Here is a 21820-nt window from a genome sequence, read left to right on the forward strand (position 1 = left end):
GATGCCAGCAACCCTACAGTTGCCGGCTCACTCTCTGCAGATTTTTTTCTCCCCATCTGCACTGGGATTCGAACATGCAACCCTCCAGTTTTTGGTCCGCTTCTCCAACTTTGAGGCTACCCCCCCATTGAGCCTAGGGTTGAACCGGGATGAAGTTAGGTTTGTGGTTAGGATTGAACATGAAACTAGAGTTAGGGTTGAACTGGGATGTAGACATGAAGCTAGGGTTAGGGTTAAGGTTAGCAAGCAGTAATAACTTGAGTAAACAAGATGAGTTTGACAGGATGGCCTGTGAGACGAAACCTAGCAAAATTTGGTTCGACTTACCTTGTTTTGTTTTTCTGTGACCATTGCTTGATCGATTGATTAGATGGGTAGTAATGGATACAGTAAACAACCAATTATAGCCAACAAGCAAGAACTGTTAACTTCTTGTATTATAACAAGTCCCATTTAAAAATCACAGGGAACTGTAACTGAAAAGAGGGGAAGGGCTCAACTATATAAATGGGTAGAGGCAGCACACGACATTCAACTCCGAATAAGAACAAGAACAAGCTATATCACACAGAATTCTTAAATTTACAAGATGGGAGGAATTGACAGTTATTTCTACCCATTGGTTAGTAACTTACATTTCACTATTCTTACTTTGTTTATGTAACAGTATAACTTTAGTCCGTCCCCTCGCCCATACCCGGGACCCTCTGCACACATCAACAACAGTCACCCACTAAGCGTCGTTATCCATCGCTCCACAAAGGCCGCGGCCCTTGCAGAGCAAGGGGCAACACTACTTCTAGGTTTCAGAGCAAGTGACGTAACTGATTGAAATGCTAGTAGCGCGTACCCGCTAACTAGCTAGCTATTTCACATCCGTTACACTCACCCCCCTTTCAACCTCCTCCTTTTCCGCAGCAACCAGTGATCCGGGTCACGGCACCAATGTAACAGTATAAATTTAGTCCGTCCCCTCGCCCCGACACAGGCGCGAACCAGGGACCCTCTGCACACATCAACAACAGCCACCCACGAAGCGTCGTTACCCATCACTCCACAAAAGCCGGGGCCCTTGCAGAGCAAGGGGCAACACTACTTCTAGGTTTCAGAGCAAGTGACGTAACTGATTGAAATGCTAGTAGCGCGTACCCGCTAACTAGCTAGCCATTTCACATCCGTTACATTTATTCTGCTCTTAGATCATTTCTGGAGGCAACTAGGCTGTAGGATTGAATCTGCAAATGCATAAATATTTATATTGAAATTAATGATTTGTTGCTTTTCATAAAGAGATACATGATCAGAAAATATGACTAACTTGTCACCAATTAGTGATGTAACTATTGTCTGTTTTGTCCCAGTATTCAGAAGAAACCACAGTTGGCCCTCAGAGAGACCCATCAGGACACATTTTTTGTCACAGTCCTACACACAATACCCCATAATGTCAAAATGAAATAGTTTTTCAACATTTTACAAATTAATAAAAAAGTATAAGTTGAAATGTATTTAGTCAATAACTGTACAACCCCTTTGTTATGTCAAGCCTGACAAAGTTCAGGAGTAAAAATGTGCTTAACAAGTCACATAAGATGCATGGACTCACTGTGTGCAATAATAGTGTTTAACATGATTTTTATATGACTACCTCATCTCTGTACCCCACACATACAATAATGTGTAAGGTCTCTCAATTAAGCAGTGAATTTCAAACACAGATTCAACCACAAAGACCAGGGAGGGTTTCCAATGCCTTGCAAAAAATGGAACCTATTGCTAGATGGGTAAAAAAAAGACATTGAATATCCCTTTGAGCATGGTGAAGTTATTATTTACACTTTGGATGGTGTATCAATACACCCAGTCACTACAAAAATGCAGGCGTCCTTCCTCAGTTGCCGGAGAGGAAGGAAACAGCTCAGGGATTTCACCATGAGACCAATGATGACTTGAAAACAGTTACATAGTTTAATGGCTGTGGTAGGAGAACACTGAGGATGGATAGACAACATTGTAGTTACTCCACAATATGAATCTAATTGACAGAGTGAAAAGTAAACCTGTACTGAATTAAAAATATTCTAAACCATGCATCCTATTTACAACAAAGCACAAATGTAATACTGCAAAAAATGTGGAAAAGCAACTAACTTGTTGTCCTGAATACAAAGTGTTATGTTTGGGGCAAATCCAATACAACACATTACTGAGTACCACTCTCCATATTTTCAAGTATAATGGTACTGCATCATGTTATGGGTATGCTTTTAATCGTTAAACTGGGGAGTTTTTCAGGATGAAAAATAAACTAAATGGAGCTAAGCACAGGTAAAATTCTAGTGGGAAACCTGGTTCAGTCTGCTTTCCACCAGACACTGGGAGATTAATTCACCTTTCAGCAGGACAATAACCTAATACAAGGACAAATCTACACTGCAGTTGATTACCAAGGAGACAGTGAACGTTCCCGGGTGGCGGAGTTACAGTTTTGACTTAAATCTACTTGAAAATCTATGGCAAGACCTGAAAATGGTTGTCTAGCAATGACCAACAACCAATTTGACAGAGCTTGAAGAATTTTGAAAAGAACAATGGGCAAATGTTGCACAATCCAGGTGTGGAAAGCACTTAGAGACTTACCCAGGACTCACAGCTGTAATAGCTGCCAAAGGTACTTCTACAAAGTATTGACTCAGGGGTGTGAATATTTATATAGTACATGAGATATTTCTTTATTTCATTTTCAATAAATTTGCAAACATTTCTGAAAACATCTTTTCACTTTGTCATTATGTGTCACGTTCTGACCTTTATTTCCTTTGTTTTGTCTTTATTTAGTATGGTCAGGGCGTGAGTTGGGGTGGGCATTCTATGTGTGTTTTTCTATGTTGGGGTTTTGAGTTCGGCCTGGTATGGTTCTCAATCAGAGGCAGCTGTCAATCGTTGTCCCTGATTGAGAATCATACTTAGGTAGCCTGGGTTTCACTTTTGGTTTGTGGGTGTTTGTTTCCGTGTGAGTGTTTGTTGCCACACGGTACTGTTTCGGTTTCGTTCGTTTTACGTTTATTGTTTTGTATTTTGTAGTGTTCAGTTTATGTCTTTAAATAAACATTATGGACACTTACCACGCTGCATATTGGTCCTCCGATCCTTCTCGCTTCTCCTCGTCAGAAGAGGAGGACGACAGCCGTTACATTATGGGGTATTGTGTGTATGTGTGACAAAACAATATATTTAACCCATTTTGAATTTAGGCTGTAACATAACAAAATGTGGAATAAGTGAAGGGGTAGGAAGACTTTCTGAAGGCGCTGTACATCAGCAATTGGCAGAAAATGCTTTACAGTAACCCAGCCTAGATTTCAAAGTCTAAACACCATTGTCTGCCTGTCTATCTTTAATTTTCACTATAAGTATACTTCCCCTATCCCCATCCAGGTCACCAGGGCATGTGATAATAAACAGCGGATTATCGCTGGTGTAGCCTATTACTGACAACTTCAGGAGCTTAACTGAATAATCTGTGAAGGCCAGCAGCAGCAGGAGGGTCGGGCCAGAACCTCTACCTGACCCTCCTCCTGCTGCTGTTGGCCTTCACAGATTCTGCAGTTAAGCTCCTGAAGTTGTCGGTAATAGGCTACACCAGCGGTCTGCAACCTTTTCCATTTGGAGTGCCAAGTTTTCGTACCATTTCTACTGATCTGCGTACCAGTTATGATTTTCATATGCACATTTTCGTGGAAGTTTCATTTCATTAATAATAAACTCTTCGTATCTCAAAATCAATGTCATGTGGTTAATCAAATATATATAAGGGATGCACGATATATCGGTGAACATATTGGAATCAGCCAACATTAGCTAAAAATGCCAACATCGGTTTTGGCCCGATGTCTAGTTTAACGCCGATGTTAAAAACATTTGAAAGAGTAAAAAAATGTCAGCGAGACAACTCAAAGGCAAAATCCATTAAAGCCAAGATAATGGCATTCACTGCCCTTTACAATCAATCGTTCTCTGTCGTGGGTGAAGTTGGCTTTCGACCGACTGGTTGAGCACTGGTACACACTACCAAGTGCGATATTTTTCAGATGTTGCCCTACCAGAGTTACACAGTAATAGCGTCAATGCTATTAGCTTCATGACATACATACTATGGAACGCCGTCTTGGTCTTTACATGTCAGAAAAGATACAGTAGCACTGTCAAAGCTGTAAAAAAAAAAGTAAACACCGGCCACGAACGATGTTTACAATACCGAGTTGGTAATAAAGCATAACTTGTTTGACCGCAACTTCTGGGATAGCTAGCTTTAGCTTGGTACCTAACTAGCACCAATACAACCAGCCTGAAAACAATGACCAGTAGAAACTGCAGACATTTTCATTATTCTTAGCAATGATTTAGGAATCCTTGTGAGTAAGTATTAGCTAGGTTGACACTTGTTGTTCGCCTATTGAAATTGGACTTCAGTTCATGAAAATAAAGAGCTAGCCAGCTACTTAACCCTGTTGACCAAACTAACGTTAGAAGCAGCCAGCTAGCTTAATCTGGCTAGTGAGGCTTGACCGGACCGTGTTATGTGTTGTGAAGCTAGCCACAATAAGGATTAGGCACAATAGTGGAATTTGCGGTTTGCCTTCAAAATAAAATGATGTCATTGGCAGTGATGCAAATGAACACAAACAGATTTATGCCATACTTTAATTGTGAAGGCTAACCGCAAAGTCCACTATTGTGGCTAATCCTTATTGTGGCTAGCATCACATAGATGGATCCGACCACCTTTTAATCAAATAAGAACTGTCTTATAAATTAGGGTTATTTTAGATGATGACACCTAGCTACAGTTGAAGTCAGCAGTTTACACACACCTTAGCCAAATACATTTAAACTCAGTTTTTCACAATTCCTGACATTTAATCCTAGTAAAAATCCCTGTCTTAGGTCAGTTAGGATCACCACTTTATTTTAAGAATGTGAAATGTCAGAATAATAGTAGAGAGAATGATTTATTTCAGCTTTTATTTCTTTCATCACATTCTCAGTGGGTCAGAAGTTTACATACACTCAATTAGTATTTGGTAGCATTGCCTTTAAATTGTTTAACTTGTCTCAAACGTTCTGAGTAGCCTTCCACAAGCTTCCCACAATAAGTTGGGTGAATTTTGGCATATTCCTCCTGACAGAGCTGGTGTAACTGAGTCAGGTTTGTAGGCCTCCTTGCTCGCACACACTTTTTCAGTTCTGCCCACAAATTGTCTATAGGATTGAGGTCAGGGCTTTGTGATGGCCACTCCAATACCATGACTTTGTTGTCCTTAAGCCATTTTGCCACAACTTTGGAAGTATGCTTGGGGTCATTGTCCGTTTGGAAGACCCATTTGCGACCAAGCTTCAACTTTCTGACTGATGTCTTGAGATGTTGCTTCAATATATCCACATAATTTTCCTCCGTCATGATGCCATCTATTTTGTGAAGTGCACCAGTCCATCCTGCAGCAAAGCACCCCCACAACCTGATGCTGCCACCCCCATGCTTCACAGTTGGGATGGTGTTCTTCGGCTTGCAAGCGTCCCCCTTTTTCCTCCAAACATAACGATGGTCATTATGGCCAAACAGTTCTATTTTTGTCTCATCAGACCAAAGGACATTTCTCCAAAAAGTACGATCTTTGTCCCCATATACAGTTGCAAACCGTAGTCTGGCTTTTTTATGGCGGCTTTGGAGCAGTGGCTTCTTCCTTGCTGATCAGCCTTTCAGGTTATGTTGATTATAGGACTCGTTTTTCTATGGATATAGATACTTTTGTACCTATTTCCTCCAGCATCTTCACAGGGTCCTTTACAGTTGTTCTGGGATTGATTTGCACTTTTCGCACCAAAGTACGTTCATCTCTAGGAGACAGAACCTTCCTGAGCGGTATTACGGCTGCGTGGTCCCATGGTGTTTATACTTGCGTACTATTGTTTGTACAGATGAAAGTGGTACCTTCAGGCATTTGGACATTGCTACCAAGAATGAACCAGACTTGTGGAGGTCTTGGATGATTTCTTTTGATTTTCCCATGATGTCAAGCAAAGTCCTTGAAATCCATCCACAGGTACACCTCCAATTGACTCAAATAATGTAAACTTGCCAATCAGAAGCTTCTAAAGCCATGACATCATTTTCTGGAATGTTCCAAGCTGTTTAAAGGCACAGTCAACTTAGTGTATGTAAACTTCTGACCCACTGGAAATGTGATACAGTGAGTTATAAGTGAAATAAAACGTCTGTAAACAATTGTTGGAAAAATTACTTGTGTCATGCACAAAGCAGATGTCCTAACCGACTTGCCAAAACTATAGTTTGTTAACAAGAAATTTGTGGAGTGGATTATTAAGCATTAAACTTAACATATAAAAACAATCAATCTTCACATAATCACTAGTTAACTACACATGGTTGACGATATTACTAGGTTAACTAGCTTGTCCTGCGTTGCATATAATCAATGCGGTGCCTGTTGATTTATCATCGAATCACAGCCTACTTCAACTTTGCCAAACGGGTGATGATTTAACAAAAGCGCATTGCTGAAAAAGCAATCTTTGCACAAATGTACCTAACCATAAACATCAATGCCTTTCTTAAAATCAATACACAGAAGTATATTTTTTTAAACCTGCAAATTTAGTTAAAATAAATTAATGTTAGCTGGCAATATTAACTAGGTGTCACGTTCCTGACCTGTTTTCTGTTGTTTTGTATGTGTTTAGTTGGTCAGGACGTGAGCTGGGTGGGAATTCTATGTTGTGTGTCTAGTTTGTCTGTTTCTATGTCCAGCCTAATATGGTTCTCAATCAGAGGCAGATGGTAATCGTTGTCCCTGATTGAGAATCATATATAGGAGGCTTGTTTTGTGTTGGGATTTTGTGGGTGTTTGTTACCTGTCTCTGTGTTTGTGTTCTGCACCAGATAGGTCTGTATCGGTTTTGCACATTTGTTATTTTGTATGTTGTTTGTAGTGTTTCACTTGTTCTTGTATTAAACATGTTGAACACTAGCCGCGCTGCACTTTGGTCCTCTCCTTCACCTATGGAAGAAAGCCGTTACACTAGGGAAATTGTGTCACTTCTCTTGCATTCAGTGCAAGCAGAGTCAGGGTATATGCAACAGTTTGGGCCGCCTGGTGTCGTAGCTGAATCAGAATTAGTTAGGTAACATAGATAAATAAGATGTTTTATTTACTTTATACTTGTCATTAGAATGTCTTATTTTGGACTATACTGTTGGCAGTTGCATTTTCCTTTCTCTCTAGGGAAAAGTCACTTGGGGCCCAGAGAGGGGAGAGGTCAGGCTTGTCTTTTACATGTCTGGTAATATGCAGAATATCAGAAAGGGAGAAGTCAGGTTTGAACATTGTCTTCATAATGAATATATCTGTGAAACCATGTGAAGGGCTCCACTATGTCTGTACTCCAGTCACTCCCTCCTTTTCCCATTGGGGGGGAGGAGTATGGCAGTGTCTGGAACCATTGTATTACCCCTCTGATGTTGCATGAATCTTGACCTAGTATATGACCTAGAGGCTCACTCCCCTCCGTGAGCTTGTCCAGGAGGGGGTGTATTTGAGATGGGAGTATCTAGAATTGACAATTGATATATACCATTGGATGAGGTAATGTTTTGGTACTATGAAGTACCAAGAACGAGAAGTAGAACCTCGCCCAAGAGACCAAACTGAACGATAATTTATAGCTAATGCTATCTGGCTATGGGATACTCCTCTTTCAAGTAAAAGGCCCTTTGTGAAGTTCCTAAGATCTGTGGTTCGTCATGTGAGTTGAGAGGGGTGTATCTTGGCTATAAAATATACAAAGTATTCTTTTGTAAGCACTCTCAGAATTCATTTATAGTCACTGAATTGATCTGAGAGTCAAAGGGCTGTGGTGAAGCTCATATGATTAAATATGAAGTTTAAAATATAACTCTGACTTGTATGTGGTTTGTAAACTCTCCTCATTTAGTAATACAGGAAATTACCACGAAACTGGTTCGTTGCGAACTGTGAACTCATTTGCCAGAATTGTACATAATTATGACATAACATTGAAGGTTGTGCAATGTAACAGCAATATTTAGACTTAGGGTTGCTACCCGTTCGATAAAATACGTAACGGTTCCATATTTGACTGAAAGAATGAACGTTTTGTTTTCGAAATTACAGTTTCCGGATTTTACTATATTAATGACTTAAGGCTCGTATTTCTGTGTTTATTATATTAAAATTAAGTCTATGATTTGATATTTGATAGAGCAGTCTGAGCGGTGGTAGGCAGCAGCAGGCTTGTAAGCGTTCATTCAAAAAAACACTTTACTGCATTTGCCAGCAGCTCTTAGCAATGCTTGAAGCACAGTGCTGTTAATAACTTCAAGCCTATCAACTCCCGAGATTAGGCTGGCAATACTAAAGTGCCTACAGTATAAGAACATCCAATAGTCAAAGGTATATGAAATACAAATGGTATAGAGAGAAATAGTCAACGCGTCAATTCCTATAATAACTACAACCTAAAACTTCCTAACTGGGAATATTGAACCACCAGCTTTCATATGTTCTCATGTTCTGAGCAAGGAATTTAAACGTTAGCTTTTTTAGATGGCACATATTGCACTTTTTCTTTGTTCTCCAACACTGTGTTTTTGCATTATTTAAACCAAATTGAACATGTTTCATTATTTATTTGAGATTAAATAGATTTTATTTATGTATTATATTAAGTTAAAATAAAAGTGTTCATTGTTCATTCATTATTGTTGTAATTGTCATTATTACAAATATATATATAAACATCAGCCGATTAATCGGTATCTGCTTTTTTTGGTCATCCAATAATCGGTATCGGCGTTGAAAAATCATAATTGGTTGACCTATATATTCTACATTAAATAACCGAATATGCACTGAACAAAAATATAAACGCAACATGTAGTGTTGGTCCCATGTTTCATGAGCTGAAATAAAAGATCCCAGAAATGTTCCATATGCACAAAAAGCTTATTTCTCTCAAATTTTGTGCACATCCCTTTCAGTGGGCATTTCTCCTTTGCCAAGATAATCCTTCCACCTGACAGGTGTGGCTTATCAAGAAGCTGATGAAAACAACATGATCATTACATAGGTGCACGTTGTGCTGGAGACAATAAAAGGCCAGTCTAAAATGTGCAGTTTTGTCAACCAACACAATGTCACAGATGTCTCAAGTTCTGAGGGACCGCGCAATTGGCATGCTGACTGCAGGAATGCCCACCAGAGCTGTTTCCAGATAATTTACTTAATTTCTCTACCTTAAGCCGCCTCCAACATCGTTTTAGAGAATTTGCCAGTACGTCCAACAGGCCGCCCAACTGCACACCACGTGTATCGCGTCGTGTGGACGATGGGTTTGCTGATGTCAATGTTGTGAACAGATTTCCCCATGGTGGTGGTGGGGTTATAGTATGGGCAGGCATAAGCTAGGGACAATGAGAGCAATTGTATTTTATCGGTGGCAATTTGAATGCACAGAAATACTGTGAGATCCTGAGGCCCATTTTGATGCCCCTTTTTTAAATAGGTATCAATTTTTTTATTTTAGTAAATACCTTAACACTCGTTTTTCTTAAAACTGCATTGTTGGTTAAGGGCTTGTAAGTAAGCATTTCACTGCATTTCACCTGATGTATTCGGCGCATGTGAACAATAACATTTGATTTGATTATGGTCTAATAAATTTATTTAAATTCCTGTAACTCAGTAAAATCTTGGAAATTGTTGCATGTTTATATTTTTGTTCAGTATAATAGCATAGTATAACTTTACGACAAAAACAACATTGCATTCAATCGTGAAACACCCATCCAGCATCTGCTTACCAACCATTTGATCTCAATCAGTTTCATGGGGATATGCATTTAGATTTTCTTGAGTCATACAGTGTTGGTTAGAAGTAGACCACAGTGTTGTTTAGAAGTAGACTACAGTGTTGTTTAGAAGTAGCCTACAGTGTTGTTTAGAAGTAGACCACAGTGTTGTTTAGAAGTAGACTACAGTGTTGTTTAGAAGTAGCCTACAGTGTTGTTTAGAAGTATCCTACAGTGTTGTTTAGAAGTAGACCACAGTGTTGTTTAGAAGTAGCCTACAGTGTTGTTTAGAAGTAGCCTACAGTGTTGTTTAGAAGTAGCCTACAGTGTTGTTTAGAAGTAGACCACAGTGTTTAGAAGTAGACTACAGTGTTGTTTAGAAGTAGCCTACAGTGTTGTTTAGAAGTAGACCACAGTGTTTAGAAGTAGACTACAGTGTTGTTTAGAAGTAGCCTACAGTGTTGTTTAGAAGTTGTCTACAGTGTTGTTTAGAAGTAGACTACAGTGTTGTTTAGAAGTAGTCTACAGTGTTGTTTAGAAGTAGCCTACAGTGTTGTTTAGAAGTTGTCTACAGTGTTGTTTAGAAGTAGTCTACAGTGTTGTTTAGAAGTAGCCTACAGTGTTGTTTAGAAGTTGTCTACAGTGTTGTTTAGAAGTAGCCTACAGTGTTGTTTAGAAGTTGTCTACAGTGTTGTTTAGAAGTAGTCTACAGTGTTGTTTAGAAGTAGCCTACAGTGTTGTTTAGAAGTTGTCTACAGTGTTGTTTAGAAGTTGTCTACAGTGTTGTTTAGAAGTAGCCTACAGTGTTGTTTAGAAGTTGTCTACAGTGTTGTTTAGAAGTAGACTACAGTGTTGTTTAGAAGTTGTCTACAGTGTTGTTTAGAAGTTGTCTACAGTGTTGTTTAGAAGTAGCCTACAGTGTTATTTAGAAGTAGTCTACAGTGTTTTTAAGAATTTTTGGTGTTAAACTGCAGCATAGCCTCTGTGTATTTTGCCCAGCGGCGCACGCTGTTGAGTTATGACCACAGAAGAGAAAAATGCGGTGTTTTTTGTCTTACAGTAACGTTATACTATGCTATTATATTCACTTCTGTTAAGTAGAATATTATCATTAGGTGATCTTGTAGACAGATTATTTACAACAAAAGTGTTGCCAGCTCACTTACATGCTGACCACACCGCTCGCGTCGCAAAATACATGTACACATACATGTTATTCAACCATTGCACCCACACTGCGCGCGCTAACGAGCGTCTGCGTTGCCAAACGCTAAAATAGAAGTTGCTTCTATTTGTGGTGCAGAACGTGCTGCAAGTCCTGCCTCTCCCATCTTCTCATTGCCTTTTAGAAGCATATACCCACGTGCCAGCTCCTCATTGGTTATACCCACGTGGGTTATTGAAAGATGAACTGAGGTCGGTCGGTTGTGGTAATACATCTTATTATGAAAGTTAGATGCCAATCGCCATATAAAGTCCACAGAAGAAAAAGCCTGGAAGGAGGAGAGATGACTAGAAACGATTCGGTTGACCGTTTTATGTGTGGATTAATTGTCGGAGTAGAGGACCTTGTGCATTTCAGGTAAAATAACAACTCAACGCTTATATCCCAGGACAAATTAGCTAGCAACAGCAAGCAGGCTAGCTAAATAGGACAAACTAGCTAGCTAAATTGCCATAAATGTTTAATGCTTTTCGACCGGTCCCCAAATTAATATAATTGGTTCAGAGTTTGTTTTGATATTTCAACCTGTGTGTCGTGATCGCATTTGGTGTGGGGGGACAAAATCTATTTGCGCACACGCGTGCCCGGTTTGGGCATGGTGTTAGACAGATATTTCCTGTCAGATCCAAGATACAAACTGGCAACCCTCCGGTTGCTGGCTCACCTCTCTAACCGCTAGGCTACCTGCAGCCAAAAGCATGGTTCTACTGGGGCTCGAACCCAGGACCTTCTGCGTGTAAAGCAGACGTGATAACCACTACACTATGGAACCACATTGATACATCACCACCACACTCAGTATGGAATCATATTACACAACCTTTATGCTTCAAAGCAGTTTCCCAATTATCTATATGTGATATGGATTTTGTTGATGTTTGGTGTGAATCTGATGTTGACTTGGTGATGTCTTGTTTGCAGGGGAAATTCTGAATAAGAGCAAAACAGTGCAACACTACAAACTACGAAGAGGAAGCTCAGTCAACCTCATTCAACGTGCGTGTGAAGAATAAGTCAATGCGTAACTTATTGTTACTGTATATGCTATCATGGCTGAAGAAAGCAGAATATATAACATTCATATTTATCTTGATGTTAACACTAAATGAGATAAGATACACAACACCATCATTATTATATAGCGGCATCACTGAACAACCAGTATATAAGCTTCTACTTGATCATAACCAATGACGTATAATAGTGGGTCCCAACCAGGGGTAAACTGGTTTTGCATTAAACAAAATTTTCAGCCAAATCCTTGTCTGAAGGACAAATGGATAAACAGGTTAATGTCAAGCCCTGCATGGAACGTAGGCCTACATTGAACACCACACATTGGCTGCTACGGTATGCTGAAAGATAGAACAGCTATTTTCCATGTTAAAATGTTATGGGATGCATTTTCTAGATTGTTTTTGATGGTAGGCCACTCTGGTAGGCCTACATTATAGTCAAATAGCCACGGTTAAAACCAAGGTAAAGTGGTTACAGCCTCAGTGTTCACAGTAAATGCCCGCCGGAAGTTGCACAGAACTTTCACAACGTTCAAGTTTACGCTCAGCAGACCTGAAAATTGCTCAGTGCTGAAAAAACCCATTACACACGACACACCATTACCACATAGTTGTAACAAAAACACAAATAACTGTTCATGTAATATTTTGTGCCATTCTTTGCATGTCTATTTGCTTTAAAAAATAAAACAGGTATATATATATATGCTGAAAGGTAAATAAATGCAAAAAAAATCATTAAGATTATAACTGCAAACTAGGCTTTAGTCAAACGTTGGGCTTATGGGCCTACAATGGTTCCCTAGCTGTAGGCCTTGTTAGGTTCTAATTTTTCAGAGTAAATAACTCACGGACACTAGAGAAGCTTTAACCAAGTTTAATTCTTCCCGAAGGGTCGTTACAGCTGTAATTCAGACAAAAACATGTTCTCACCATCACAAGTATATATACTCCACTTTGGACACTCCTCCTCTCTAATCCTTACATCTTATGGTTCAACAGGAAGAGGCTAACAGGATACTAAACCCTTATTACTCCCTTCAGGGGATCTGACCTGACCTCCTGACCTCAACCCCTCCTTCGCCTAAATCCACAGATGTCCATCTGCTTCCCCTATAGCAATCCTGTGATCTCCTCCCGTCCACCCAACACATTCCAAAGCCGTCTGTCTTTCTACAGAGACCCATTACCTCCTGACATAAAACCCAGTCTCTTTCAATCTGTATACACTATGTGTCTGATCTATCATGTCTTTAAAATCTCAATGTTCAAAGTTTACCCTGAATCCAACAGCCTAGACCAGACTTCCAATGTCCACTAAAACCTGTGCAGAGAAACTGTGAAACTTACTTCATTATTAACCAGCTAAAATCTATGACCTAGGGCCTACATTTTACCCCCTTTTTCATGGTATCCAATTGTTAGTAGTTACTGTCTTGTCTCATCGCTACAACTCCCGTACGGGCTCGGGAGAGACGAAGGTCGAAAGCCATGCGTCCTCCGAAACACATCCCAACCACACTGCTTCTTAACACAGCGCGCATCCAACCCAGAAGCCAGCTGCACTAATGTGTCGGAGGAAACACCGTGCACCTGGCGACCTTGGTTAGCGCGCACTGCACCCGGCACGCCACAGGAGTCGCTGGTGGGCGATGAGACAAGGATATCCTTACTGGCCAAACCCTCACGACACTTGGCCAATTGTGCGTCGCCCCACGGACCTCCAGGTCGCGGCCGGCTGCGACAGAGCCTGGGCGCAAACCCAGAGTCTCTGGTGGCACAGCTAGCGCTGCGATGCAATGCCCTAGACCACTGCGCCACCCGGGAGGCCTAATAGTTTATCAACATTTTAAGCTAAACGTTCTGATGCTAGTGGTTGGATTAATCACATCCCACAACTGTCCCAGACTATGTTTGGAATATTTATTTCTCGCACAGAATAGGTCAATTTTTGTACTATGGGGGATAGTAGATTGACATAGGCTAGTGCTTTTGCTGTTCGTTAGGCCTACTCATCTTTTTTTCTTTATATTTTATTTTATTTCACCTTTATTTAACCAGGTAGGCTAGTTGAGAACAAGTTCTCATTTGCAACTGCGACCTGGCCAAGATAAAGCAAAGCAGTGTGACACAGACAGCAACACAGAGTTACACATGGAGTAAACAATAAAACAAGCCAATAACACAATAAACAAGTCAATGACACAGTAGAAAAAAGAAAGTCTATATACAGTGTGTGCAAAAGGCATGAGGAGGTAGGCAATAAATAGGCCATAGGAGCGAATAATTACAATTTAGCAGATTAACACTGGAGTGATAAATGAGCAGATGATGATGTGCAAGTAGAGATACTGGTGTGCAAAAGAGCAGAAAAGTAAATAAAATAAAAACAGTATGGGGAGGGGGTAGGTAGATTGACCATCTTGTTGGCTGACGAAAAGTAATTGTGGACAGTTCTTCCAATATCTTCAATATGCACCTCGGAATTGGATAAGGACAAGCTTAGTTGCGTCCCTGATGTGTCTGACTTGTAGCCTGTGGAAAGACCCGATCATGTGACAGAGAGGCGCTTTGGATTGCGCAGCACACTCAGGAAGAAGGGCACAACACAGCATTCTGGGCCGCAAAAAGGCAAGGATTGTTTTAGGGTGCAATACAGCCACAAAGGGGATGCTGCAATGGAATTCAAGGCATTATCAAGTGCTTGTCAAATTGTGAATGAGAGACTATTGGAGCGTGTACAGCCTGCGCAAATAACAACGCAGAGCTCATGCCTTTCAAGTTACTTTTTTCAAATTGTCATTAGTCGCATGAAGCAGCCTTACAATGTATTAAAAAAAATCTAAACATCTAGCCCAACATTTGTAAAACAACTAACGTTACATTAATAACTCTAAATTAAGTCTATAGGAGTAACTATTTATTTGTTAACTGCTCAACACAGAATAGCCGCATGTGCGCACTCAAATCGTTTGGAGAAAAGATGTATATTGTATTCAGCTTTGTTCTATTGTATTCTTCGTACTACAAAATATAAAATAATGCCACAGAATTATAAGCAAATGTTGTCAGCTAAATGAACTAGTGTGGCCCAAAGCCATTGGCATAGCTACATAAGGACAACTAAAAGTATGCTATCCTAAAAGCATGCTATCCTTTTCTTCTGAAATAGTACATTTTCTTCACTTCATGTTTCTTTAGACCTGTCTAAAATAAATAATGGATTTATTGTGAAGGTGTGGGATATATTACATGGATTTATTTATTCAACTTTTTAAAATGGCTTGTAGGCTATGTGTGGGAGCCAGGAGATGCTAAATGTGTTTATGTTAATTACGGTCAATTAGTGTGAGACGGAAAGTTATTTGCTTGACAATCACCGGCTGATGAAATTTCGTGACCACCACAGCCCTAGTTTAGACCCCGGCTGAGTTCACTTGTTTTATCTCCAGAAACAAAGTGAAAGTAAACTATACTGTAAACTGAAAGAGGGGAAGGGCTCAACTATATAATAGGTAGAGGCAGCACACGACACTCAACTCAAAATAAGCTATAGACAGACAAACTTACATTTACAAGATGGGAGCAATCTACAGTAATTTCAACCCAGAGGTAAGTAAGTAACTTACATTTCACTATTCTTACCTTGTTTATTCTGCTCTTAGATCATTTCTGGAGGTAACTAGGCTGTAGGATTGAATCTGCAAATGCATAAAGATTTACATTGAAATTAATGATTTGTTGCTTTTCATGAAGAGATACATGATCAGGAAATATGACTAACTTGTCACCAATTAGTGAAGTAACTATTGTCTGTTTTGTCCCAGTATTCAGAGGAAATCACAGTTGTCCCTCGAAGTGAGATCACTCAGGACACATTGGTTACAGACAGGTGAGCCTAGTCTCTCTCTCTCTCTCTAGTCAATCAAATGACTCTACAGTACATACTGTTACCTAGCCTAAACCCCAAAGTATAAGTGTCCTTGTCTGTCTGTCTGTCTAGCTTTAATTGTCACAAAAATTAAACTTCCCTTATCTCCACCAAGGTCACCAGGGCAACAATGTGATAAGGCAAAGACAGGTGATTTCGATGTTGAACCTCAATCCGAGAATTCAGACAGCGAGGCGGGACAATCTAATCAAAACACAAAGTCTACAACACAGGTTACAAACAGGTGAGGGTAATCATTAATATCCGAGACCGAGAGACTGAAAAATAGCTTCTATCTCAAGGCCATCAGACTGTTAAACAGCCATCACTAGCATAGAGAGGCTGCTGCCAACATACAGACTCAAATCTCTGGCCACTAAAATAAATGGACTTAACAAAGGTATCAATAGTCACTTTAAATAATGCCACTTTAATAATGTTTACATATCCTACATTAGCCATCTCATATGTATATACTGTATTCTATACCATCTACTGCATCTTGCCTATGCCGCACGCCATCGCTCATCCATATATATATATATATATATATATATATATATATATATATATATATATATATAAGTACATATTCTTATTCATCCCTTTACATTTGTGTGTATTAGGTAGTTGTTGTGAATTTGTTAGATTACTTGTTAGATATTACTGCATAGTCGGAACTAGAAGCACAAGCATTTCGCTACACTCGCATTAACATCTACTAACCATGTGTATGTGACCAATAAAATTAGATTTGATTTGACCTTTGTGTGACTGAAATACTCTGGTTTAAGCCTTATAGACTCTATTTTACTTTCACTTTGACAAGTGAACATTGGTTTCTGTCCACCCAGCTCACCAGGTCAACGAGGTGATAAGACTAACACAGGGAATATCCTGGGGGGATCCCCAAGTGCCTTTGGTGTAAGTACCTCTAACTTTTACTTGACTGAAACAAAGACCAACTCATGGAAATGGTGTTGATGGGAGTGGGGTTTTCCCCCCTGACCAAAGTAGCTGGTTGGATAAATATTTGTACAAAACATATTGTTATGGGTTTATTATTTTTATATTACTAAACAGTGGGTGGCTATCCCCAAATTATATTAACCTTTTACCTTTTAATAAAAATGATTCAGTTCGACAATTTTTTTCTGGTTATGAATATTCACATAGGCCCTTTTCATTTAGGCTGATGATAACATTGAGGATGTGGACAAGTTCAACGTCTATGTGAAATGTGCAGGAAAGACCCTGGATATAGAGGTGTTCCCTCTGGAGAAAATCGCAGTTCTGCTGGAAAATGGATGTCAAAAGGCAGGGAAGAACCCCTGCACAATGCAGCTTGTTTACAATGGTATTTATCTTTTAACATTAAGATTACTTTATTCATCAATTTCACACAAGGGCCAACCGAAATCTGACTTCCACATTAATCCAACCCCTCTGAAAGACACACATCAATACACAGGCTGGAGCAGGGGGCTGCCACACTGGGTGCCAGTGGAGCAGTTGTTGTGGGGGGTAAAGTGCATTGCTCAAGGGTGGAAAGCAGGCAATGGAATCTAGGATTTGATACCACACCATAACTCACATTTTCTGTGGAAACCCGTTGCCTAGACCCATTAAATTAACCTAACACAAAATAATTGATGTGTTCAATACTTACAGTTAATGAAGTGACATCACAACCCATATGGTTATCTTTTTAAGTTGTAAATACTTGACTGTTTTGTGTTTCATGAACTTGATACTAAATCGCATTATGTATTCTGAACTAAAACGATTGAAGTTACTTGAACATGAATTTAGTTCTAGGGAACATCAGAATTTAGGGTCCCTTCGACTTAAATGACTAACTTTCCTTACAATTGTTTCAAGTGTAAGAAGTAAGTAGTTTTGATGAGTAATTTTTTGTGCTAATTTCTGTCTAAATGTTTAACATTGATTTACTTTTCCGGGATCTTTATTTTGCGGGAATAAAGATCCCGAAGCTTCTGTGCATGTACGGATCACGTTCTGTGCATGTGTATATTCTCCACTTTACGCATAGAGAACAGGCTACTCAGGCCAATGGTGCTCGTTTAATGACGTTCATCAAAGCTAAATCAATGTCTGCAAGATCATATCATGATAGTATTCTACATTAAATAACAGATTATACACTGAACAAAAATATAAACGCAACATGTAGTGTTGGTCCCATGTTTCATGAGCTGAAATAAAAGATCCCAGAAATGTTCCATATGCACAAAAAGCTTATATCTCTCAAATTTTGTGCACATCCCTTTTAGTGAGCATTTCTCCTTTGCCAAGATAATCCTTCCACCTGACAGGTGTGGCTTATCAAGAAGCTGATGAAAACAACATGATCATTACATAGGTGCACGTTGTGCTGGAGACAATAAAAGGCCACTCTAAAATGTGCAGTTTTGTCAACCAACACAATGTCACAGATCTCTCAAGTTTTGAGGGAGCATACAATAGTATGGGCAGGCATAAGCTACGGACAATGAACGCAATTGTATTTTACGATGGCAATTTGAATGCACAGAAATACTGTGACGAGATCCTGAGGCCAATTTTGAGACCCTTTAAAAAAAAAATAGGTATCCATTTTTCATTTTTTTATTTGAGTAAATACCTTAACACTTATTTTTCTTAAATCTGCATTGTTGGTTAAGAGCTTGTAAGTAATATTTCACTGTAAGGTCTACAGCTGTTGTATTCGGCGCATGTGAACAATAACATTTGATTTAACTATGGCCTAATGAACTTATTTAAATTTCCTGTAACTCAGTCAAATCTTGGAAATTGTTGCATGTTTATATTTTTGTTCAGTATAATAGCATAGTATAACCTTAATCTACGACAAAAACAGCATTGCATTCAATCGTGAATGATAATTCAAGTTTTACCGGTGAAACACCCATCCAGCATCTGCATACCAACCATTTGATCTCAATCAATTTTATGGGGATATGCATTTAGATTTTCTTGAGTTATACAGTGTTGTTTAGAAGTAGACCACAGTGTTTAGAAGTAGCCTACAGTTTTGGTTAGAAGTAGCCTACAGTGTTGTTTAGAAGTAACCTACAGTGTTGTATAGAAGTTGCCTACAGTGTTGTTTAGAAGTTGCCTACAGTGTTTTTTAGAAGTATCCTACAGTGTTGTTTAGAAGTAGCCTACAGTGTTGTTTAGAAGTTGCCTACAGTGTTGTTTAGAAGTAGCCTACAGTGTTGTTTAGAAGTAGACCACAGTGTTGTTTAGAAGTAGCCTACAGTGTTGTTTAGAAGTAGCCTACAGTGTTGTTTAGAAGTAGCCTACGGTGTTGTTTAGAAGTAGCCTACAGTGTTGTTTAGAAGTAGCCTACAGTGTTGTTAAGAATTTTTTTGCAAATGGTGTTGAACTGCAGCATAGCCTTTGTGTATTTTGCCCAGCGGCGCACACTGTTGAGTTATGACAACATAAGAGAAAAATGCGGTGTTTTTTGTCTTACAGTAACGTTATACTATGCTATTATATTCACTTCTGTTACGTAGAATACTATCATTATGTGATCTTGCAGACAGATTTTTTACAACAACACCTGTTGCCAGCTCACTTTCATACTGACCACACCGCTCGCGTCGCAAAATACATGTACACATATATGCTATTCAATCATTGCACCCTGTCAGAGTGTGCGCAACTGGTCGAAGGAAGTCAGGTGCAGGAGAGCAGAGATGAGTGAACAGGCACACTTTATTCAGGCAGAGGAAAACAGCCGGACTCAACTGCGTCACAACACTCCGGCCCAAGGAAAAAGCGATTGCGCACAAATAGGTAAAAATAACAAAACCACAGGTTACAACAACGAACTAACCATACCACACACAGACATGGGGGGAACAGAGGATAATATACACATAGACTAATGAGGGGATGTAAACCAGGTGTGCGGGAAAACAAGACAAAACAAATGGAAAATGAAAGGTGGAGCGGCGATGGCTAGAAGACCGGTGACGTCGACCGCCGCCCGAACAAGGAGAGGGACCGACTTCGGCGGGAGTCGTGACACACCCACACTGTGCGCGCCAATGAGCGTATGCGTTGCCAAGCGCAAAAATAGAAGTTGCTTCTATTTGTGGTGCAGAACGTGCTGCAAGTCCTGCCTCTCCCATCTTCTCATTGGCTTTTAGAAGCATATACCCACGTGCCAGCTCCTCATTGGTTATACCCACGTGGGTTATTGAAAGATGAACTGAGGTCGGTCGGTTGTGGTAATACACCTTATTATGAAAGTTAGATGCCAATCGCCATATAAAGTCCAAAGACGAAAAAGCCTGGGAGGAGGAGAGATGACTAGAAACGATTCGGTTGACCGTTTTATGTGTGGATTAATTGTCGGAGTAGAGGACCTTGTGCATTTCAGGTAAAATAACAACTCTACGTTTATATCCTAGGACAAATTAGCTAGCAACAGCAAGCAGGCTAGCTAAATAGGACAAATTAGCTAGCTAAATTGCCATACATGTTTAATGCTTTTCGACCGGTCCCCAAATTAATATAATTGGTTCAGAGTTTGTTTTGATATTTCAACCTGCGTGTCGTGATTGCGTTTAGTGTGGGAGAACAAAATCTATTTGCGCACACGCGCGTCCAGTTTGGGCATGGTGTTAGACAGATATTTCCTGTCAGATCCAAGATACAAACTGGCAACCCTCCGGTTGCTGGCTCACCTCTCTAACCGCTAGGCTACCTGCAGCCAAAAGCATGGTTCTACTGGGGCTCGAACCCAGGACCTTCTGCGTGTAAAGCAGACGTGATAACCACTACACTATGGAACCACATAGATACACTGCCACCACGCTCAGTATGGAATCATATTACACAACCTATATGCTTCAAAGCAGTACGCCAATTATCTATATGTGATATGGATTTTGTTGATGTTTGGTGTGATGCTGATGTTGACTTGGTGATGTCTTGTTTGCAGGGGAAATTCTGAATGAGAGCAAAACAGTGCAACACTACAAACTACGAAGAGGAAGCTCAGTCAACCTCATTCGTCGTGCGTGTGAAGAATAAGTCAATGCGTAACTTATTGTTACTGTATATGCTATCATGGCTGAAGAAAGCAGAATATATAACATTCATATTTATCTTGATGTTAACACTAAATGAGATAAGATACACAACACCATCATTATTATATAGCGGCATCACTGAACAACCAGTATATAAGCTTCTACTTGATCATAACCAATGACGTATAATAGTGGGTCCCAACCAGGAGTAAACTGGTTTTGCATTAAACAACATTTTCAGCCAAATCCTTGTCTGAAGGACAAATGGATAAACAGGTTAATGTCAAGCCCTGCATGGAACGTAGGCCTACATTGAACACCACACATTGGCTGCTACGGTAGGCTGAAAGATAGAACAGCTATTTTCCATGTTAAAATGTTATGGGATGCATTTTCTCCATTATTTTTGATGGTAGGCCACTCTGGTAGGCCTACATTATAGTCAAATAGCCACGGTTAAAACCAAGGTAAAGTGGGTGCAGCCTCAGTGTTCACAGTAAATGCCCGCCGGAAGTTGCACAGAACTTTCACAACGTTCAAGTTTACGCTCAGCAGACCTGAAAATTGCTCAGTGCTGAAAAAACCCATTACACACGACACACCATTACCACATAGTTGTAACAAACACACAAATAACTGTTCATGTAATATTTTGTGCCATTCTATGCATGTCAATTTGCTTTTAAAAAT

General features: G+C 39.8%; 2 non-coding genes across 2 annotated transcripts; both read right to left on the minus strand.

Annotated features, from left to right (window-relative positions):
- Positions 1 to 11813: 11813 nt before the first annotated feature.
- Positions 11814 to 11886, minus strand: trnav-uac. The gene has a single exon. It is a non-coding gene; the product is annotated as a tRNA-Val (tRNA).
- Positions 11887 to 20817: 8931 nt separating this feature from the next.
- Positions 20818 to 20890, minus strand: trnav-uac. Its single transcript has one exon. It is a non-coding gene; the product is annotated as a tRNA-Val (tRNA).
- Between the last annotated feature and the right edge of the window lie 930 nt (positions 20891 to 21820).

This window comes from Salvelinus namaycush, chromosome 36 (assembly GCF_016432855.1).
Source record: "Salvelinus namaycush isolate Seneca chromosome 36, SaNama_1.0, whole genome shotgun sequence".
In the NCBI taxonomy this organism is placed as follows: domain Eukaryota; kingdom Metazoa; phylum Chordata; class Actinopteri; order Salmoniformes; family Salmonidae; genus Salvelinus; species Salvelinus namaycush.